General features: G+C 39.5%; 1 protein-coding gene across 6 annotated transcripts in view; it reads right to left on the bottom strand.

Annotated features, from left to right (window-relative positions):
* NFYC (nuclear transcription factor Y subunit gamma) overlaps positions 1-23,353 on the bottom strand; it is a 95,766-nt gene extending 72,413 nt beyond the window's left edge. For 2 of the 6 annotated variants that reach the window (XM_056795230.1, XM_056795224.1), the window contains exon 1: positions 23,097-23,341. The gene's annotated coding sequence lies outside the window, so the exon portion shown is untranslated. Of the gene's footprint in view, positions 1-23,096 lie in introns of all 6 variants that reach the window. The other 4 variants (XM_056795225.1, XM_056795232.1, XM_056795234.1 and 1 more) reach the window with 4 other exon arrangements.
* Between the last annotated feature and the right edge of the window lie 797 nt (positions 23,354-24,150).

Below are 24,150 nucleotides of genomic sequence, written 5' to 3'. Positions count from 1 at the left end.
AAGTGTGGTATAGTGAAAATAGTACTAGTCGTGGAGTAAGAAGAACTGGGTTCCAATTCAAAACTGATACTTACCAGCTATCTATGGAACCATTTAACTGCTTTGAGCCTGTTTTCTCATCTATAAAATGGGAATAGCATTAGGATTAATTAAGCCATATGGCTAATGAGGACCATTTGGAGTAATTAGGATCTTAGCAGCTAAGGACAGGGTAAATAATAGTGGGTAAGGTTTCTTTAAGGCCAGACAGTATTTTGGGAAGGGGATCCATTGAAATTCTGGGTAGCCAGGGTCAGTTGGTTCCCCAACTGCAGGCCTGTACAGCAGGGGGTCTCCTAGAAGTTTTTTTTCCTTGGAAGAAAGCTGGTGTTTCTGTTCCCTGGAACACTGAAAAACTCAGTGACAGGTGAAGGAGGAGAACAGGTTACAGTTTCTGGAATAAGTTTGTGGGGGAAATCAACAGAAAAGAGAGAGAGAGGCATTTTTTCCTCTCTCTTTGTGTGGCAGCTAAGAAGTGTGGCAGCTGAAAAGACCAAGCCATTTTGAGCTTAGGCTGAAAAGTCTAGCTAGGCCTGGAAGGGCTGGCAGTTGGCAGAGAGAGTGAATAACCAAATTAATTTGGTTGATTTAAAGCTGAAAAAGATCTAAGGAGAAAGTAAACTTACTTATATATGGAAGAGTGAGGCAGTTTTTTCCCCTCTGTGTGACTGCAGAGTGGGCAGAGCCTTTAAGGCCTACCAAAGGCCCAGAAGTCTGACTAGACCAAGAAAGTCCTAGGAGTTGAAGAAGTGATCTGAAGGGCTACAAGAAGGCAGTAAGTAATATATATATGGATAATTTTTAGAACAGGTTATTTAGCATAGATTCTGGGGATTTAGTTCAGTGATAAGGAGTTGTAAATTAGGCTCAGGGAAGCCTGAGCAAGAAGCAAGTTCTCTGGAACTAGAGGGAAGTGGATAAAAACTTAGCCCCCTGTTAGATTTAGAGATCCTAATCCTCAACTTTCATTACCTTTCCTCAAACCTTTTTCTAATATTTATTAAATAAAGGTTTTTTTACATCTGTCTCCAGCAGTTATCCATTGAGCAGGCCCAAACAGTTACACAGAGTTCCCCCTCCATTTAACATTCCTATATTAACATTCCTGGCCATTCCTATTCTACAACATTCTTATTTACATTCTTGTGGCTAATTTATATTAATAGTATTAGGCTTGTTAATAAAAGACTTTGTTAATCTCAAAATTCTATATAAATTAGTTATTTTGGTGAAAGGACTGGAAATCATGTCACATAAGGATCCGTTGATATAATCAGGGTTATTTAGACCAGAGAGAAGAGTTTTTAGAAACATGATCACAGTCTTCAAATATATGACACAAAGGGGAAGGGAACAAACATATATTAAGAATCTATGTGCCACTGCTGGTGGAGTTGTTAATTGGTCCAACCATTTTGGAAGGCAATTTGGAACTATGCCCAAAGGACTTTAAAAGAATGCCTGCCCTTTAATCCAGTCATACCACTGCTGGATTTGTACCCCAAAGAAACAATAAGGAAAAAGACTTGTACAAAAATATTTATAGTCATGCTCTTTGTGGCAGCAAAAAGTTGGAAAATGTAGAGTTGTCCATCAACTGGGGAATGGATGAATATATTGTGGTATCTGATGGTGATGGAATATTATTATGCTAAAAGGAATAATGAACTGAAGCAAATTCATGTGAATTGGAAAGTTCTCCAGGAATTGATGTAGAGCAAAAGGAGCAGTACCAGGAGAACATTGTACACAGAGACTGATACACTGTGGCACAATCGAATGTAATGGACTTCTCTACTAGCAACAATGCAATGACCCAGGACAATCCAGAGGAACTTATGAGAAAGAATGCTATCCACATCCAGAAAAAGAACTGTGGGAACAGAATCGCAAAAGAAAAACATATGATTGATCATGCAATTCAATAGGGATATGATTAGGATTTTGATGTTAAAAGATTACTGCAAATATGAATAACATGGAAACAGGTTTTGAACAATGATACATGTATAACCCAATGGAACTGCTTGTCGGCTTCGGAAGGAGGGAGGAAAGAGTGGAAGGGGTGGAATCATGAATCATGTAACCATGGAAAAATATTCTAAATTTAAAAAAATTTTTTTAAAGAATCTATGTGCTACTGCTGGGTTTGTACCCCAAAGAGATAATAAGGTAAAATACAAGTACAGAATATTTATAGCTGTGCTCTTTGTGGTGGCAAAAACTGGAAAAGGAGAGGATGCCCTTCAGTTGGGGAATAGCTGAACAAATTGTGGTATATGTTGGTGATGGAATACTATTGTGCTCAACACATGTAATACCCAGTGGAATTGCTCAGCTATGGGTGGGGTTGGGGGAGGGAGGAATAGAAAATGATTTTTGTAACCAAGGAATAATGTTCGAAATTGACCAAATAAAAAAATTAATAAATTAATTTTTTAGAAAAGAATCTATATGCTAGCCACTGTGCTGAGCACTTTACGAATATTATCTCATTTTACCCTCACAACAATCTTTTAAGGTGGTTGCCATTATCATCCTTATTTTACAATTGAGAAAACTGAAGCAGACAGAGGTTAAGTTACTTACCCAGGGTCAAACAGCTTAGAAGTGTCTTAGGACTGGATTTGAACTTGGGTTTTCCTCACTCAAGGAGCATTGCATCAAAATTTACTAAACACCTAAGTAAAGTACCATTTCAATGCTAGGGGCTTAAGATACAAATATAAAGAATGAAACAATCTCTATTCCCAATGAGGAACGGTCTATCATATGGAAAAAAGGACTTATTTCTCTGACTCCAGAATATGGAATGAGGACCAATAAGAGGATATCACATTGAGGCAAATATTTTTGCTCTGTATAAAGAAAAAAAAAGGAAAAAGAGGCACATAACAATGTAAAGCAGTGTAACAGATATCTTATGAGAAGTGTTCAAGCAGAGATGAGATGAATATGTGGGTTTTGCAGGGAAGAGGAGTACCTCTGGAGAGGGGGCTACTCATTCACTTTTGTGTCTGTCACCCAACTCTCACTTGTAGAGTCAAGAAGCTGGAGCATGCACAGTGGCCATACCCTGGCAAAACCTGCTTGGTAGATGAAATAAACTGGATTGAGGATAATCAACAGGCCTCAAACCTGTCAGTAAACAAGGGAAATATATGCCCCAAGCATATGATGACTCTGGAATGAGTGGATGAGAACAAAGGCAGCTGAAGCAGGCACTGTGGAGCACTTAGAGCTTAATCAAACATTAAGGATGACAAGGCATCTATCCACTGCCCTGGCCACCACTTGTCATTCTGACTTTTGTCATGTCACTGATGACGAGAAGAAAGAGTATATAGTTTACAACTTTGTAAAACTCCCCCTTCACTTAAATCCCATTCACAAAAAAGTCAAGATATCAACCTGTGATGTCATTGGTCCCCTTTGAAAATGAAGGACAAACAACAACAGATAATCACTTGGCTGGGATACTGAAGAAAGGATTCTTGGGCTGGGTAAAGTGTAGGACCAGATTATCTCTAAGGCTCATTCCAATTATGAAAAGGCTATAATTCTTTTCAGCTCGGCTTGTTCTTTGGAATTTTGCAACATTCACTTTCAACTGTTTTGAGATTCTTGTAGTCATTATGCTATAGCTAATTCCTTTGCAGAAGTGTGATGATGAATATGAAATATGGCATGAATTTTTAGCTTTTGTTAATGTATTGATGATTTTATCTGTTTTTTCCTTTAAAGAATACTTTTTGTATGAAATGCCTCTCTGGAAAGAGAGGAATCAGGAGAAATCCAGGCAATTAAAAAAAAAAGATATCAACAAAAATTTATTTTTTAAAAAAGTATTTGATTCTAAGATATCTTACTAACAACTTTACAAAAAATAGAAAGGTACAAAAATTTAAATAACTGCTAAATCAGGCACTATCCACCTCAAATAGTAGCAATAGTAATTATTATTATAGCTAACATTATATATAGTACTTTAAGGATTGTACTTTATAAATATCATCTCATCATAACTTCAAGAGATTGGTACTACTGTTATCCCCCTTTCACAGATGAGAATTGTGAATTTAATATAAATTGTACCCCCTTATTCCATTTAAAAACCCATTCTTGGTTGATTCCAGTTCAACCTTTTTGACTGACCAAAAACATGTACTAAGGGAGGAATTCAGAAGTCTGTGTGGTCTTAAGGTTAGGAACAGTTATGAGGATTGCCTCCTAGATCCTGGGGCTTCCAGATCAGTCTTAATGAGCAAACCCATGCTGGATATAATTCTTTTGTTACTTTAAATGTGGTAGGAGTGTCAGGGAAGACTCAAAATGTTAGTAAGCTTTCTCCTCACATGGTATCCATGGGACCTTTATCAGTAGAACATTCATTTCTCTTAATGCTTGATTCCCCTACAAATCTGTTAGGGAGAGACCTCTTCTATAAACTAAAAGCCACTATATCATGCTCTCCAGATGGTTCTTTGTCCCTATAATTATCTAAGGACTCTCTAAATTTCTTCCCAGTTCTTCTACCATGTAGCCGCCCCTTTCCTTTTAAATCCCAGCAGATACCCCTGAATCTCTGTGGGCTTCATCCTCTTCTGATGCAGGCAAAGTCAGCTGTTTCTGTTCAGATTAAGATAAAAGGTGCACCACCCCCTTTCCAGCCCTCAGTATCCTTTACCCAAGGAAGCTACTGAAGGATTTCCCTGATGTGATTCATCAAATGAGCAAAGGATAATAATTTCATGCAAATTTCAATATAATTCACCAACTTTCCCAGTAAAAAAAGCATAAGCCAGACCCAGTTGGGAAACCTCTTTATCAGTTTGTACAAGATCTGCCTGCAGTTAATTCACATGTTACACTAGAAATTCACTGATTCCAAATCCTGCAACCATTATCTCTTCAATCCCTAGTGAAGCTATATAGTTTATAGTTGTGGATCTCTGTTCTGCATTCTTCTCCATTCCTATTCATGAAAATTCTAGGAAAATATTTGCTTTCACCTGGAATGATTCCCATGGACATGGACAACATTACTTCAGAGATATATAAAAAGTTCAATTTTGTTTTCACAAATTTTACAACAGGATTTAGTTACTATTTTGGGGGGGTAGTTTACTGATACAATTTGTGGATGACCTACTTTTAGAGGCACCAGTTGCACAAACATGCCAGGGAGACAGCAGGACATCTCCTCTTAGAGCTTCACAGGAGTGGCCATTTTGGTACTCAGGGGATCCTTTGGGTAGCCCCAGGTATAAACTAATATCAAATCTTGGGTGTGTCCCTCTTACCCTAGGTGCCAGACATTTAAGCAGAATACTTTCTATGACAAGGCTTTTGGCGAGTGTCCCCTGGCTTATACATCTGATCAGTTACAAATTATTTCATCAGTACGCCAAAAGCTGGACATTATAAAGTTTGTCTTGGTATATTGGACCAACTCATTAGATGAAGAGAAACCTTCCCTAGTGTTTGTGCCATAGCAACTTTTGTTGCTAAAACGCTATTGAGAGATTGTTTCCAGATTTGGCCCACCTGCACATACTGATTCAGATAGGAGAACTCACTTTACAGATTCTGTCTTATCTTGGGTTTATTCTTACAGACTACCATCCCCAGAGCTCAGGCCAAATTGAATATGTGAATAGAGAACTTAAAAACATGACTGGCAAATTGTGCACTAAGACTCACTTGTGGCCTGACGTTCTCCCCATAGCTCCATTTTACCTGTGTAGCAGACCTAAGGGAGATCTACATGTCTCACCATCTGAAATGGTGACATTTCCCTATACAGGTCAAACCTTTTCCCCTGCATACATATAATTACTGGAGGGGGGGGAGGGGACCCATTCTGTTGCTTCTTATATACCAGAATTACAGGTCAAATTATGTGACGTTCGCAAATCTGGGGCTGCTGTAGAGGCTGGACTTCTGGACTTCTTCCCTTTCTCATTCAAGTGTGTTTTTGTAAATTTCAGTTTACAGTTATAAATGATATTCAATAATGAATGATCAGTTTTCAATGTCTAACAGCCCTGACAATACTGTATGCCCCAAAGCTTAGGACTATTGAAACCTGCCATGTTATTAAATCTTATGGGGCTATAACTGATGTTTGAGTCTGAGTCCAGTAAAAGGGATTAACAAGCCACTGATCAGTGCTGATAGACACATGATGACTGATGTCCATAAGCCCTGTGGGGTGGTGGTGAATGTCAATACCGAAGTGGGGGAGCTATCTCAGGGGAGACTTGGGGAAGTGGCTGTTAATCAAGTTCTGAGGTCAGTCATCTCTGTTTCAGTCTGAAAGTTATAACAGACTATTTGACTTTAATTCTGACTTGCTATCTGTATAATTGGAGTAGAAATCAAGTTAAGGGACCACATTCCCCTTTTTGTCAGACTTCTATCCTCTTTTTTTCTTTGTCATGGTAACTTTCTTTAGTCATGGCAGATGGTGAGTTATTGCAATATGTTGTTCCTGACCCACATTCCTGTAGGATATAAAATACCTCCATAAGACCCTGAATATGTATCAGGGGCTTTTTATGATTTTAAATTATTTGTATTTATACATGCATTTTTCTTTCCTCTTATTTTTCAGAGAAGTAATCCATTTATATTAATACCTTCTTGGATCAGTAACCTAGTAGCCTGACCATGCATCCCTTACCAAGGTGCTGTAAATGAATATTCAATGTGTGTTACCATCAGGTTATGTTAGAATTAGATCCTGGGCAGTATCTCATCCTCCTGGGGGGGTTGGGAGGGGGGGGGATGATGAAATTATTCTAAAAGTCCTTAGTCTAAGATCTTTTTAAAGCAATTTTAGGAAACTATTATCTCCAATAACCTGGACCAGAAAAGCAGATCTCCTGGAGAAGAGGCTGTAAGAAGCATCATGATTCCAAATGGAATAGAAGATATCTCCAGAAATAAAGCACTTTGGGAATGAGTCTTTGGATATAATAAACTGAACGGGGAAGGGGGGGGGGGGTGTCAGGCCCTTTATTCTTCCCATGTGTCATTATTTTATCCTGATTGTAAAACCCTTGTACCAAAAAGGAAAGAATACCAATGGCTCTTTGTCAATGCATCAATCATTTTTAAAAATATATTAAGAAATACCCAAGTTATAGTTAAGACTCTCCATAGACAAGCATGCTAATCTCCCAAAAAAGCAGAGGGGAGATTGCAAGAATTTAATATAAACTGTACCCCTTATTCAGATTGAAAACTCATTATTGGTTAATGTCAGCCCCACTTTTTGACTAGCTGCACACTTGGTCCTACAGGAAGATGTCAGAGGTCTACTTGGCTACCTGACACCCTGACATGGAGTCCTCAAGAACGGAAGAGGGTTGTAGGAAGTCCCTGAGCAACTGGTGGTATGGCAAAAAGTCAGGACTCAGACGTGGACTGAGGTTAAGAGAGTCCCAGGATGAGTGGCAAAAACTGGCTTTAGAAGAAAGAGAATGGAGGAAGTGCTATCTCTCCCTTCTCTGGAGTGTTTAACTCTTGGCATACACTAACATCTCACAGTTGCTTACAGATGAGCAGTTTTGGGGATGAGATGAGGCAGTTTGTGTAAAGCAGCTAGGAATTAGGGTGGCCAGGTGATCACATGATTTCTTTCTCTCTCACACCTTTACTAATAAATACCTATATAAATTAATATATAGTTTCCAGAGAATTTTAATCGTAATAGACAAAAGCAGAAGGAGCTTAAGTGACTTAGCCAGATCAAGGAATAAAGAAATAGTCTTATTAACTTTGGATCCAGTATAGTATCATTGCTCTGATTTCTGTTAGTCATAGTAACAGGACAGAAATTTTAAAGGGGCATGATTAGTAACACACTACTGAAAAGTAGCTGTGCTGGAGGGAAAAAATTCCTGGTCCTGGGCTAATCTGGGTTTTGACTCAACTACTTCTCTAGCTGTAAAAATCACTTCACTTTGTGAACCTCAGTTTCCTCACCTGTAAAATCGGAGTAATAAGGATTCCTGTTTATCCTGTCTCTAAGAGCTATTATAAGAATCTAATGAGACAATTAAATTCAATTTAACAAATACTTATTAAGTACCCGCCATTGTGTTAGGCATCAGGATTACAGAGACAAGAATCAAACAGTCCTTGACTTCATGGAGCTTATAGTCTATTCCCTGATAAAAAGTACATGAGTAAATATATTCCAGGTAATTTCAAGCAGGAGAAAGTATTATTAACTGGAGGATGAGGGGGGGAAAGTGTCCTGAAAGTACCTGAACTGGGCTTTAGAGGAAACTCAGAACTCTACTATGTTGAGGTATGTAAAACACTTTGGTAAGTACCAGGTACTGTAGAAACACCAGTTACCATCATTAATACTTTCCATGATAAATGAACATCACTAAAAACTAGTCAGTTATTGTTTCCTCTAACACCCTCACCCCTCCATCAAGGGCCACAAATTCTAGACTGCCAACCTGTGGATCACAGGATCATAAATCTGAAGTGGATCTCAAGAGAGCACATTGCCCAATCCCCTTATTTTACAGATGAGGAAACTGAGGCTCTGAGAGGTATACCGACTTGCCCTAAGTCACTCAGGACATAAGCCTAAGCAATAGGATCTGACTCTAGAGCCAGGCTTTTCCACTGCCCCAGGCTGCCTCTCTGTATTAAGACTAGTCAGCACTCCAACTGCCTACTGGACATCCTCTACCTGGATGTCCCACTGAACCTGAAATGTAACAATTAAAAAGTAAAACCTATCATTTTTTTCCCCACTCCCAACCTCATTCTGACTAAACCATTTCTGTTGATGACATTCAGTTTTTCCAACTCGAAGCTAAAATTCATCCCCTTTGCACAGTAACCAAGCTTCTCTTCCTGACAGATCTGACCACGTCATTTCTCTTACTTGTAAGACTTTGAAACTTACTAAATGCATCTGCATGCAGCCATCCAGAGCCCTCTGCTTTCCAGGCCTAGACCCACTTTCCATGTACCAGGTTGCTGCCAAACACACACCCTGTACTTTTGTGCCTCTGCAGCTCATAGTCATAGTCCTTCCTCCCTCTCTACCCACTGGTTGTCTCCCCCTTCCTCCCTCTCTCATTTTCCCCCCCAGGAATGTTAACCATGCTTAAAAAATCCAATTGAAATACTAACTGTCCCAGGAAATCTCAGATTTCACTCACCAAAGTAATGACCTTTTCTTCCTCTGACCTCACAAAGCACTTTGTTTTGCATCTTTCCAAAGGATTTATTTTGTCTCAGTAGTTAACTGTGCATGCTTCCTATAAAAACAAATTTTCTTAATGACTAGGACTTGTCTAAACCTTTTTAATTTTCCTCAAAGCTGGTTTAGCAGTATGCTCTACACCTATATGCTCAATCAATAAACATTTATTAAAAGCCTACAATAAATGTGTTAGTCACCGTGCTAAACACTGAAGATACACTGGAGATAAAGAAAGTGCCAAAGTACAGTCCCTGCCCTCAAGGAGCTCCCAATCTAACAGGGGTAACAACAAGCAATAAACAGGATGAGAAGTAAGAAATAAGAGGGGGAAGGTACTCAAATTAAAAGGGTTTGGGGAAGGATTCCTGTGAGAAGTGGGATTTTAAAAGGAAACTAAAGGAAGCCAAAGAGGTATATGGTCAAAGTAGAGGAAAGTGTTCTAGGCATGGGGAACAGCAGAGAAAATGCCAAGAGACAGAATGCCTTGTTCACAAGATAGAACAGTCAGAAAGCCAAAAGGCCAGTGTCACTGAATAGAAGAGTGTGGTTGGGGGAGGGGAGGAGGTCTAAGGTATAAAAAGACTGGACAAGTAGGAGAAAGTTAGGTTATAAAGGGCTTTGATGTCAAACAGAGCATTTTGTACTTGATCCTAGAGCCAATGGAGTTTATTGAGTAGAGGAGTTGAAGTGGGAGGAGTGATAAGATCTGCACTTCAGGACTGGAGTGTGGCAAGACTTGAGGCAGGCAGACACACCAGTAGGCTTTTTCAATATTCCAGGTTTGAGGGGATGAGGACCTGTACCAGAGGGGAAAGGAGGAAGTATATTTGAGAGATGTTGCAATGAATGGGCCTTGGAAACAGATTGAATGGGGGAGTGGGGTGAGAGATGGTGAGATACAGGATGATACAGGATGACTCCTAGGTTGCGAGCCTAAAAGACTAGGAAGATACCGTTGCCATCTATAGAACAGAGAATAGGAAGGGGAAAGGAAAGATAATGAGTTCATGAAGACTCTACTGGCCATCCAGTCTGAGATGTCTGAAAGGCAATTGGAGAACTGAGATTGGAGGTCAGCAGAGAGACTGGAGTAGAATAGGTAGATTTGAGAATCATTAACATAGAGATGTAATTAGATCTCCAAGTGAAGTGGTATAGAGAGAAGAAAAGAGGGTCCAGGAAAAGACAGTGGAGGGCACGAAAAGAGGATCCAGCAAAGGAGATAAAGAAGTCAGATAAGAGGAACCAGGTGAGAGGTGTCCTGAACACCTAGAGAAGAGAGCATTAAGGAGAAAGTAACCAACAGTGCCCAAGGCTGCAGAAAGCGTAAGGAGAATGAGGATCTGAAAAAGACCATTGGTTTTGGTCGATAAGAGATCATTGATGATTTTGGAGAGAGGTGTTTCAATGGAATGATAAGGGAAATAAAATTGTAAGGGTTAAGAAGAGAATAAAAGGAGAGAGTAGAGACATCTATAGTGGATAGCCTTTCTAGGAGTTTACCTACAAATAGCAGAAGAAATATAGGACCATAATTAGTGGTGACAGAAGGATGGTTATAAGTAGTAGGGAAAGCACCACAATGAGAGGGGTCAATCTGTGGGAGGAGGCAGGATATAGAATGGAATCATTTGAACAGGTAAAGAGGGTTGCCTTGATGAGGAGTAAGACCACTTCATCATGTGAAACTGAGGTAAAGGAAGAGAAAGTAGGAGTCACTTAATCCCTGTTTGCCTCAGTTTCTCCAACTGTAAAATGAGGTGAAGGAAACAGCAGACAAGTCCAGCATATCTGTCAGGAAAATCTCAAATGGGGTTACAAAGAGTCAGACATAACTGAAAAATAACTGAACTACTAAATCGTAGAGAGTCATTGAGAAGATTGAGTGGTTTATTTGTGGTTATACAATAGATAGAAGTCTTAGTCTTCCTGACTCCCAACCAGCCCCTTTACCCAACTGAACAGCCCAAGCCTTTTCAAGCTAATCTGGGGAAAGACTACCCCATAACATCCTCAGAAAAAAAGTGGCCCTCTCCATTGTTTCACGTGGCTTGTTGCTATAATAGTGGAAGCAAGCCCCACTACAACAATTAAAACTGATCAGCAGAGTCCAGAAGGTACATATCCTATTTCCTTTTCAGACTCCCTAACTGCCCCTAAGGCCTGCACGGACAAGAAGGAAAATGCCCTCACCTGATCTACCAGGCAGAAAACAGTTTCTGAAGCCCAGAAGGGCAGAAGTTGTGAGGAGTCAGTATTATGATTATATAGTTGAAGATCTTTAAAGAATCTCATTTGAGCTTTTACATAGTAAATTTTGGCCACCATGGATGGAGACCCTCACTCAAACTGCAAGTACACCTCTGCATAAGTGATAGACAACTATTCCAACAATGTCAGTACATCTATATCTGAATTTCTTTCTTGGAAATGCCTTTCAGAAACAATTCACATGCCACACCTTCCCTCCTTTAAAACACAATTTCCCAGCTTGATCCACATCCACCACCTAACTTACCATACTTGTGGCCCTCCCCAAAAATCAAATCTACCCCACCAAGAAAATCCAAGACAAAAGGCCCTACTCTCTGAAGATAGTTGCAGAAGTGGGAAAAGTAACCCCAGTTTCTGAAGGTAGCTCTAGAAGCACAAAAAGGATCCCAATGTCTGCTGGTAAACTTTTTTGTGCAGTAGAAATATGGCTGAAATTGTAGTAGTGAAAAAAAATTGCTTGGGGGAGGGAGTAGCTCTGACACTTGGGAGCTGTAACTAGGGGCTAGTCAGTCACTACTCTGAGGCTATAAAATGAAAATCATAATACTTGAACTACCTGTTTCATGGGGATACTCTGGGAAAAACACTTTTAAAACCTTAACTACTATACAAATGTAAGAGCTACTGTTGCTGTTATTAATAAATATATGGCTTCCCAAAGTGACTCCTTTGAAAGGGTCATAGCAACCCATGCTTTCAAAATAACATCAATCGCATTATTCCAAAGAGCTAGTTTTACAAGGAGCAACAACATATTACCAGTTATTCACTTGTCAAATTATTAGTTATTAACTAACATTTATGTAGTATTTCAAAGGATTTGATCCTTACAATACCTGTGAGGTGAGTGGGGATATTATTTCCCCCATTTTACAGATAAAGACATTGAGGCTCATAGAAAGTCATACAGTTAGCAACAGTCCAGAGCTGGGAATTGAACTGGAGACAAAATGACTTCCTAACTTTAAGAATGGGAGTAGAGAGTGAAGGAATGTTCATTTCTGAGCCAAATGCCAAATTTAAGAAAAACCAAGTAAAGGCAATGCACATGTCCATTCTGACAGTCTCCCCAAATTATATGAGTGGTTTTCTTCAAAGAAGTTTGTTTTCATTTTAATTCAAATATTTATCAAGCTCTGTATAACCTACTGCAACAGGTGATGAGGTTGCAAAGCTCAATAAGACATGATCTCTGCCTTCTCATAACTTACTCATCACCTCTCTCTCTCTCTCTCTCTCTCTCTCTCTCTCTCTCTCTCTCTCTCTCTCTCTCTCTCTCTCTCTCTCTCTCTCTCTCTCTCTCTCTCTCTCTCTCTCTCTCTCTCTCTCTCTCTCTCTCTCTCTCTCTCTCTCTCTCTCCCTCCCTCTCCCTTCCCTCTCCCTCTCCCTCTCCCTCTCCCTCTCCCTCTCCCTCTCCCTCTCCCTCTCCCTCTCCATGCTTCAAACTCTGAAACAACAGTTTCAGTTGGTAGAACTAAAAAGTACAGTTTGGATCTGCTTAATTCTTTTCCTGGGAGTTTTTATTTTCACTGGAGATTTCCCACTTTATTTCCTTCTGCTTACACTACAAACCAACCTGAAATATTTTGACAAAGTTCTAAGTTTTATCTGCTCTCAACATGCAGAGTGGAGATTCTGTCCTCTGCTTCTATGAGAAAATTCAGAGCTCTGACAAAAGAAATGCGAATGGATGATAAATACTGGGGAAGGGGAAGGAAACTAAAAGAGATCTGAATGTTTATTGCTAACTATTTTGAGTTTTATTCTCCTCCTATAATATAGAACAAATCTATTGGATTGATGAAAAGGATTTTGACTGCACTGTCTGCCTGTACCTTCTCGCTTGCTTATATTATTGTATTTACTAATTGCTTTAAGGTTTAAATTTTTTTAAAAGTTTATCTGTATTAATCTAATAAATAACTTTGTTATACAGAATCATTTTAAGCTACTATGTTTTGCCTATATTGATCTTTAATGTGTACCTTTGCCTTTGCTGAAGAACAAAATATCATTGTATAAGCCCATGAATAACTTGACCAAACCTTTGTCACATAGATGATGATGGATGGACTTCAACAAAACTGGTTAAATTGTATGCAACCTTTGGAGAATTTAATGAACTAAGAATTTAAATGGTAATTCTAAGGGGTCTTCAGAAATAATTTTAGACAACTAGTGGTTTCTGAATGGATTTTTAAAAATATGTTTATATATATTATAAAGAATTTTATATTAAAGGTAAAAGGTTTATATAAAGCAGAAAGTCAAAAAGAGCTTCTGTGCACATATAATAATTTAACTCTTCAGTTTAATTTACTTCCACCAGAACAATCTACATTTCTTGGTGATGTTCTGGACCCAAATAAGTTTTACTTTGTTTAAAAATATATTTGCCAAGGTTTAAAGATTTGCTATATCTGTAAAAATTGTGACAAATATCCATTAGTTCATAAGTTTTTTAAAATGTCACACAGCAAATTCAGTGGGTTTGATATTATCATTAACTGGGCTATTGTGAATTTTGGGGAATTGATACTTCTGTGAATGTGTATTATCTACTGTATTACTGTTTTATTCTGAAAATCATTTGCACTCACACAATGGTTCATGGCCAAGTTAAAGAGAAAATGAATCATATTTTTTGAAAACTAGCCTCTATACTTTACCTCTGTAATTGTGAAATATACACAATTTTAATATTTTGTTTTCTTCCTACGTGTCATATAGTATTTGATTTTTTTTTCTTCTTTTCTCATTTTTTGCCTTTGAAACACATGTCACTAGTATTGAAAAGATTTTTTTAAACTATTTTTACTTTTTGCAGTAGAATAAGTTAAGAGGTCTGTTCACCTAGCATATAAAAGCATACCCAAAAAGCTTTGGACTATGGCAACCTGCAACTAGTTATTTAAATACTGTGAGACTCTTGCTCGATGACTATGTCTAATCCAAGGAAAAACAGACCACAAAGGAGCACAGAAGTTGACCTACAAAGTGCCAAATGAGCAGAAAAGGTAAAAGAAACCAAGCCAATCCTGCGGGGATTGATGACATTCTGCACAAAAAAACGCAATGACTTGATCATGTGTGAGACTCAAGTTTGCAGCTGTTCAACATGTGTTAAATGCAGGACTTCCTTGTACCACACTCTATATCAAACACATAACATCAATTGTTCTGGCTCCATTATCCCGAAAAAGCAAAGAATAGGGTTGAACCAGGAAATGCTATTTCCCATTTATCTCGAGATCTAGTCTCTTTTTCTATTTTTTTTCACGATGTGGCAACTTATTTTAATTTGAGCAATGTAGTATGGGCTGCTAAATTGGGTTAGAGAGTGATTGTTGTTGCATGCTTATGGGACATGAATCACTACAAGAACATGTTGTGAGTTGTGAAATTTTTTTTCCTTCTCCCCAGAATTTTTTCAAGTTTTCTTTTTATATTCTATATTTCACTCAGAGGTTATTTTTCAATTTCTTTGGATTCTTTGATGTTTTTGATAATTGATTCATATGCCTTATGACTCGACCATGTATCCCTGTGTAATTCCTATGTGTACCCCTGTATCTTCCTCGGGGGGAATGTATTATTGTTTTCCTCAGGGGGGACTATGTTATTGTTTGAAATTTGATTTAAATTTGAGCAATTTTAGGATAAGAAACTTGCTACCTCCCAGAATCCAGAAGGTATCATGAAGATGCCTGCAGAGACCACCATCTGGGGGGAGGGGGGAGTTGAAATGTCTTTGTTTTGAATATATACCCTTATGCCAAAGGGGACTGCCCCTAAATTGGCTTTTTGTCAACCTAGTAATCATTGGTGTTTTTTTCCTTCTTTCTTTTTATCCACAAATTATTGCAATTTATAAGTTAGTTATGTTTCTATGATGCTTTTGGGGAGACTGGTCTCCCCAAAAGGATCACAGGGAGAAATGAATGGTTAGAAATTCTTGAACCCTCAAACAAAACTACATTACCCAAAGTTCTTTTCTGTATTACCTAGAATCCTTTTGCCCCTTTCCTGAGTCCTAGCGTTTTGCGTGATTGTATTTAAGGTGGTAAATCCTCCCTCTTCCTCTTTTTGACCTGCGACCAGACTGAGTTCAGGAAGTTCTTTGCTTTAGTTATTATTAATAAAACTTTATAAAATAAAATATTGAATTATTGAATATTAATTTTAAAGCCCACAGTATGGATATATATATATACAGTCCCACTGTCTAAAATAAAGTAAGCCTCTGTTAAGTAATCTGTCCAAAGACAAGAACTTTATTAAAAGGTCAAAAATGCAGTCCACAGAATTAGGTAAAAGAAAATATACCAGCACAGATGTGATAAATATGAGAATAAGATAAATGTTTAAAACTGGGAAAATGCTGGCAGAGGGTGGGATTTTTACCCAAAAAGCCTTAGGACTTTCTTCTGGGTTGACAGACTTATTTCCAGACCAACAAACTAAAACAATGTAGATTTCCTTTTTTTGGACATAGCATAAAAAATTATGCTTTCCTGGGCTTGAACAGTCACAATTTTCTTAGGAAAGTGTTCTTAGGGATTAGTTTTCTTCTCATCTAAAACATTTTGGATCTAAAGTCAGAAGACCTGGACCTCAGTTTCTTGTCTATAGCCAAGATGATTCTAAGGTTACTTTTGGCTTTACATCCAACATCCTCTGATCTCATAATCAGAAGAAAATATGGAAGAGGGACATGCCATCTACAGAAGCAATCAGGAAAAAATCTTTCTCTAATACTAAGACAGGATGATCTAGACAAATGATTCTCAAAATTCTTTGGTCTCAAATCTTAAAAATTTTTGGAGACCCCAAAGAGCTTTTGTTAATGAATTAGATGTAGCAACATTTATCTGAAATTAAAACTGATAAAAAATATAAAATACTTGTCTATTAATTCATTTTAAAAGAACAGTAAATATATTACATATTTATGAAAAGTATTTTTCCCACCAAAAAATAGTGAGAATGACAATTTTATATATTTAATCTCTTATAATATATTACAATCTCTTATTATATGTAATATATAATATATAATATATTGACTTGGTTGAAGTGTATGAAGAAAACCTAACCTCACATACATTTGGAAAAGGGAGGAGTAATTTTATAAGAAAATAAGATCTTAGCATTATGAAAAGTTTTGACCTTGAGGACCCCCCAAAAATCTTGAGCACCCCCGGGGATCTGTAGATCATATTTTCAGAACTGTGCCAGGCTAAAGTATACCATTAATGCCATGCCAGCTCAAAAATCCAAACTAGTGATATGGCCAAATTAAGAGGTGATTTCCTCTATCTTACTACAGTGAAATCTTATCTTATAAAAGATTATCTAGAAAAAAATCAAACAATTATGAAAGCTCAAGGTGATCTTGAAACAGCTATCAAAATAGATCAGACCAAGGCCTCTAAGCCCTCTCCACTTTGCCCAATATTTAAATCTATTTGCCTCCTGGATATTTTTTTTTTTTACAAAGGGATAATGTTGGGCAGGTGCTCCTTGTCAACATAGAAAAACAGTAAAATGACCTTGTAGCCATCCTAACTTCTCAAATGAAAAACTTTATAAACAAAATTAAAAAGAAAGATTTCTGGCCATCAGATAACTCAAAACCAGTTTGCTTTCTTCACAAGAAATAGGAATGTCTTTAGGACATATTAATGTCCTAGTCATAATGTAATAGTCAGCCTGAGGATGGAATGAACTTCAGAAAGGTCATTTGTGTAAGGTATCCTCTGCTGTTTCTCCCCTACCAAGAGAGGGCAGTCAAAACTCAGCATGCAGTTTTAAGTCTTGCCTTTTAATTCATCTGCTTCTTGCTGACCTACAATAATTCTTCTTTTCATTTTCTCTATTGGACAGTAGCAAGGAAAGGTAATATAGACTCCAGGCGTTCAAACACAATGAGGCTTAATTGACCTATATCTGATGAATGGAATAATAATCCTAATTTCATATTACTTGGCTATATCCTTATCAAGAACAGATAGTATGAGTAATTATTACCCTCATTTTACAGAGGTGAAAATCAAAGGCTTAGGATAAGTGATTTGCCCATGATCCCAGTACTGGAATCAGGAGATGAACCCTGGTTTATCACATTTTTGCAAGCTGCTTGCCTTTGCAGATTTTGTAGGTTTCCCTTAGGTAGTCTCAGCCTCCTGAGTTCAAATCTATCCTCAGACACTTAGTAGCTGTGTGACCCTGGGCAAATCACTGAGTTCTTTGCCTCAGTTGCCTCTTCTGTAAAATGAGCTTGAGAAGGAAATGACAAGTTGTCCCAGAATCTCTGCTAAGAAAACTCCACATGGAGTCATAAAGAATCAAAAACCACTATAAACAACCGAACAACAAAAATAGGGACAATGAAAACTGTACCTCTCTTTGGACATGCACTAGTCTAGTCTACATCAGTTCTAAACCTTTCTTCTGTCATAGATTCCTTTGGCAAAGGCTTCTGGTGTCAGAGGCCAGATTCCTGATGAGGAAACTCTATAAAAGGGGATGGTAACTGTTCTACAACTTAATCTTATAAAGTTAGCAGCACTGAAAGTAGCTTGCCCAGAATCACACAGCCAGTATTGATAGAGGAAGTCCTTAAACCAAGTTTTCCCCATTGCAAATTCAGGTTTCCTCAATTCTATAAAAGGCTTTCTAAACCAACCAACATATGACAGTATGTTTCCCATTCACTGCCAAACTTTCTGAAAAAATTTCTTAACAGATGCATCCAGTTCAGTACCCATTATCTCAACGACTTGCTTCCATCCAACCTAAAATTTTACTAAAACTCTTTCAAAAATTAAATTCAAGAAGGTAGTTTAGCTCACTTAATGGATAAAGACCCAGACCTGAAGAAGAAAGGCCCTAAACTCAAATCTGGCCTCTGACATTTCCTACCTATGTAACTCTGGGAAAGTCATTTAACCCCAATTGCCTAGCCCTTACTGCTGCCTCGAGACCTATGGGGGGGGGGGATCAAACCCAACAGCTTTTTTTCCAATCCTTTGTGATCAGTCTTTCCCCAATTTCAGAAAAATTAAACTCTCTTGGTTCTCTATCAACTTTTATAATGATTGTCTTTTTTATCTAATTCATCCTCCTGACTGAAACTGGATATTCCTCAAGTCTTTCTTTGGTACTTTCTCTACACTTTTCTTCCTTAACAATTTTCCCTCCAGAAACTTAAACCGTCACCTCTACAAATAACTACTAGATCTTTCACTAGTCCTGAATTTTCTCCTAAACAGCAGATCTGAACTTCAAATTGAGTAGAGGATGTGGTAATAGTAGACAGAGCACTGAACTTGGATATCCAGAAGACCTAGGTTCTTCTAATCCTTCCTTAGATACTAGCTGTGTAGCCTGGTTAAATTTAGATCTCAGTTTCCTGATCTTGAAAATAAAAGGGTCAGATTTGACGACCTCTAAAGTTCATTCCAGCTCTAAAAACCCTGATCCTATGATCTTCCACCTGGATCTCAAAACACAGCATGTCCCCCTAAACCTGCTCCTCCTCTTGACTTCACTATTTGTGACATCTTCACTGACCCCCAAGCTTCCCAAGTCTGAAACTCTGGTATTCTCTAACTTTTCCCAAATACTGTTTTTTTCCATTTCATCAGCACATTTTACACCTCTCCCCTGGTATCCATTAGAGATCCTTTTTTTACTACTTCCTTTAGAATCAGTCACAACAGAAGCTACTTATCCAGCCATCATCATGTCCATCTCTGCCAGGAAAGTCTTCATTACTATAAATTTAGTTATGTCACTCCTCCTAGAGAAAGTCTTCAGTGATAGCCTTTTTTTTTTTGGGTAGAGGAAGGCCAGAAGAAAGAATCTGGACCTGTCATTTCATGAGCATGGGGAGCTTTCAGTGTGGAAACTTCTGCCAATAGAGATCAAAGTTGAATTTAGTCTTTAAAAAGTTGACTGAAAAATCAACTAACTATACCTTTATTTTCCTTCTGAGTTAGTATAAACATGTTTAACTTCCTCTATGCAAAAATAAATAAAGAGTTGGCTGGAGCAGAGATAACATTTGAACTCATTTCTTCCCAAATACAAGGCCAATATGCCACTTTACCACACTATCTTTAATGAAAGCAATAACCTAACATTTATATAATACTATGTACCAAACACTGTGGCTAAAATTATGCCATTTGATCTTTACCACAACATTGACAAATCTGTGCTATCCCTATTTTATAGCCGAGGAAACTGAGGAAAACAGAGGTTAAGTAACTTGTCCAAAGTCACACAGCTTGTGTCTGGGATTTTTTTTTAACTCATCTTTGATGAGTTTTTGAACTCATCTTCCCAACTCAAAGCATAGCAATCTATCCACTCCACTGGTCCACCAACCCGACCCAATCCACACTTACATGGTACTTATTTCAAGTACAGGGTATTCCAAAAAGTCTCAGAGCAGTTTTGAAGCTTTTGCCCTCAGAAATGACTTGCTCAGGATCACACAGTAAGTAAATACCAGAATTCAGGTCTTTTAACTTCAAAACAAATGCTTTTCCGTTATATTCTGTCTCCTTATGAAATGTTCCCCTAGTGTCTATTCTGGCTAAAGTTCAAACTCTTTTATTGGGGATTTCAATCCCTTAAAAATGTGTTCCCAACTGAACTCACATTGTCACAATGTCTACCAGGCAGCCTAGACCAATACTCTACCCTTGGAACATAACTAGGGTTCTGAGGCCAGTTCAGACCAGCTCATATGACAGTCGGCTCATACAGAGAGAGACTACCATTAAATTTTCAGTGTATTCAAAAAATGTTACAAATCATGGCTTCAATTTATTATTTTTTTTATTTTCTAGACTTAAGTGATGGAATAATATTAATAATGTAGATTATACTGAAAAATATGTCGTGAACAAAGGCTTTTTCTTTTTCTTCTTAAGAGCCAGTTAGGCATTTGCCAGCATATCCCTAAATCCCATACTTTCCCAATTCTGTCTTTGTTATTATCTATGCATAGGATATTCCTCTTTTACCTATTAAATTTCTTCCCATTCTTTGGATCCCTAATCAAATACCTCGGTTCCCTACTCCTTACCCTCAACTTCACAGAACACTTTTGTGTGCACCTTTCTCATATACAAGTCAATTAAGATATATTATGTACTTATCTGCTTTCATATACACCCTATTACTTAGGAGACATTAAGCAATATTTCTCTTCCTAAAAGCAGCAGAGTACACAATAAACCCTTAATCAATGCTTCCTGGATTTATAAATTCTAATTATATTGAATTCTAAAATGCATTCATTTTGAGTACTTAAATATGAATAAAAATCCTGTAGTAAAATCCATGTTCAAAATATTAAACAGACCAAGACCTGTGTAATCTTACTGGTGCTCCAGTTTCTATTCCTTCTTCCTCCCCAAACTCTAGATGTACTCACTCACAGGCATTAACCCAAAGATAGAAACCCTCCTGAAAATGGACTAAGAGCACAGGTGTTTACAACTATGCTGCAGATAAAAAGCACCACCCAGTAAATACTGTCCCTATGGAAACACTAGAGTTGGATACAAATGTGTTTTGACCTGTCCCTGTGACTTAAGATGAGTCTTCTGAAATCAACCTGAGCCAGTATGATTCAGTGCAGTTGGAATGTACCCCTCTGCTCACTGGTTTTTTTAAAACTTTGGATTGGAAAGGGAATAGAGTCATATTTCGTTATGAAAGACGAACCAGAAACTGTTGTCAAATCTTGTTATATAAGGAAGAGAAATTATGTTCGGTTATTTTAGTTCCAAAAGCTATTAAAAAAAATTCAGATTACCAAAAATTAAAAAAAGAGCTAGATAATGGGTCCTCTACCCAGCTTGATCATTCAATTATTTCCAGAGAAGAACAAGAGTAGGCATGGCTTTACAAGCTGTAGCTCCCCCAAAGTCTCGGTTTCTCACCCAATCTTCCCATAGCAGATATATAGCCTATACTGCACCCCTGAAATAAATCCTCTTGCCCTTCAGAGGTGTATTAAGGGTAAAGTAAACCCTCCTTTATGTTTCTTAAGATTTTTTGGCCTTCTTTTCTTCTAGAATCCTGTATCACTATCATGCATACCAGACCACTCTGCCTTGAAGAATGGGGCATCTCTCCTTTACTTTGTTCCCCTACCCTAAGCCTGATGCTGTTTTCCAAGACTTGGCAATACCACCTAAATTTTTCCTAGTCCCAGAACCCCAGTTCCCATACAATGCAAAAGGGGTTGACACTTCTCTTACTGACCCTCAAAACACAGATCAAGTCCTAGGCTTATTATTCCTTCATTATGCTGCTCACTCTGTACCATACCATCAGATCTGGGAGGAAACAAGAGAAGGCAGGAGAAGTGGAATAAGCATTTATAGACCTCCTTCTATATGCCAGGCTCTGTGCCAAGTGCTTTAATATGGCCTTAACAACCCTTTGAGGTAGGTGTTACTATCCTCTGTTTAAACACAAACATTGGTGAAGAGACCCAAGGTGACATAAGTAAAATGTCTCAGGACAAATCTGAATTTGGGTCTTCATACTACAGAAGAGCACTCTATCCACTGTCCCACCAACTGTACCCCTCTACTCGGGAATTTGCCAACACCAAGCATTCATCCAGTTTCCAAATCTGATACTCTTCTATGTCCATGGCAAACTCGACAATCCGGACCCACCTCTTATTGTGACCTCCACCATGACCGGAGACTTGCCCCTCTCTTACTATACCTCCCCCACCCCCACCCCACACACACGCCTTTTGCTGTGATCCATACTCCTTTCGAAACTCCTCTTTCTGTGCTCCCCTCCCTCCCCCAGGCCTGGCTTTCAGACTGTGGGTATTCCTCCCCACTGCTCTTGTGTCCCCCGCCCCCATAGCACTAGCATTCCTATCTGACACCCCAGATCCAACAAAGCTTCCAGACTTCCCATCTCTGCCCCCCCCCCCGCCCCCGATCCTAGACGACCTCCCTCGCGGTGGAGCTGCGGAACCTCAACTCTCGGTCTGCCCTAATGCATGTTAGGTGAAAGAGTGAGCTCGAACCCCTCGGTCTCCAACACCTCCCCAAAAGCCCCCTCCCTTTTCAGTCCGGAGCCGTCGCGACCAATAAGGCGCCAGGTCCGCGGCCTCCTCTCCACCGACCAATCACGATCAAGGCCCCCCCCTTCCTCCCCCGCCGCCGCCACCGCCGCCGCCGGCCCCTCCGCCAATGGGAGAGGGCCCGCGGGCCGGCGAAAGGCGCGCGGACACCGCGAGCGCAGGCGGCGGCGCCCCGCGAAGACACAACATGGCGGCGTGGCGCTGGCCAGCGGGACGGGGTCGGAACGAACTACTGCGTGCCGCAGGGCGGGGGAGAGCAGAGGAAGGGGCGGGGAATGGGATGGCCCGGAGCTGGGAGGCCAAGTCTGAGAGCACGGAGGTCCACGGCGAGCACCCCTCTCCCTTCAGGCCTGTCCCCTTACCACCCTCACACCCAGCCCGCCCACCGCCGCTCCCTGCTTCACTTACCCGCCGCGCCTCTGGCTGCTCGGGAAGAGGGCTCGGACTGCCGCCAATTCCCGGCGCCTTGGAGGAGTCCGGTTCGGGGTTGGGGGGGGTTGTGTGTGAGTGACGGAGAACGGAGAGAGCGCGGAGCGGGGGCACAAACAAGATGGCGGCCGCGCCGTTCGCACCGTCTTCCCCCCCTTGGCCCCCCCCAACTTTCCCCTTTTTCCCCCCTCCTCCCCCCCGCCTTTGGCGCCTTGGTTGCTGGCAAGGCGTAGTGCGCAGAAGCGGTCAGTCGGAAATCTCGCGAGACGTGGGAAGAGTGCAGAGGTCTACGGTAGCGGGCGGGGCGCGCCGGAAGGAGGCGAGATGGGGGTGGATCCGCCCCTTTTCGAGGAAGTCAGGGGGCGGGGCCTGGCGAACCGTTTTCTTCCTTTTCCTGGTTTCTCTACCAAGATCTGGTTTTTTGAGCCACTGCACGTCTTTTACTGAGAAGGAAACAAAGGTGCAGACTAGGGAAATGACCAGCTTAGAAATCAAAAACCATTGAAACTGAAAGAGTTTGAGGCCATTTGAGAAAACGCCCTTTCTGGAGTGTGGCAAAGACCCTTCAGGGTCACACGGTTCAATAATCAAATCATTATATGTGAAGTGGACCACACAATTACAACTGGAAGAGATGAATGTACCGCAAACGTTTAATTAGACATGCAGTCCAACCCGCTCGTTTTTAATAATTCTATAGAGCCTTGCATGTGTTATCTCATTTGATCCTTACACCTATGAGGTGCTATTAATTATTGTAAAAATTATCTCCAATTTAAAGATGAAGAAACAGAATGAGATTAATCAACTTGCCAGAAGTCACAACTTTACCCACCCAATCAAAATCCTGGTAGCTATTGTCCCTAGACTTACAGGATATTTCTTTACCTCTACAATGACTACATCATCCTGATAGCAATCTTTCCTCCTTAATCAATGAACATTTATTCGTCAGCTAAATACTAGAGAAAGAGGTCAAAGACATCCCCTGCCCTCAAAGAGCTCACAATCTAATGGGGAAGGCAACAAATAC

Source organism: Monodelphis domestica, chromosome 4, assembly GCF_027887165.1.
Source record: "Monodelphis domestica isolate mMonDom1 chromosome 4, mMonDom1.pri, whole genome shotgun sequence".
In the NCBI taxonomy this organism is placed as follows: domain Eukaryota; kingdom Metazoa; phylum Chordata; class Mammalia; order Didelphimorphia; family Didelphidae; genus Monodelphis; species Monodelphis domestica.
Note: the sequence above shows the minus strand (reverse complement) of the source record. Positions and strands in the feature narration are given on the sequence as shown.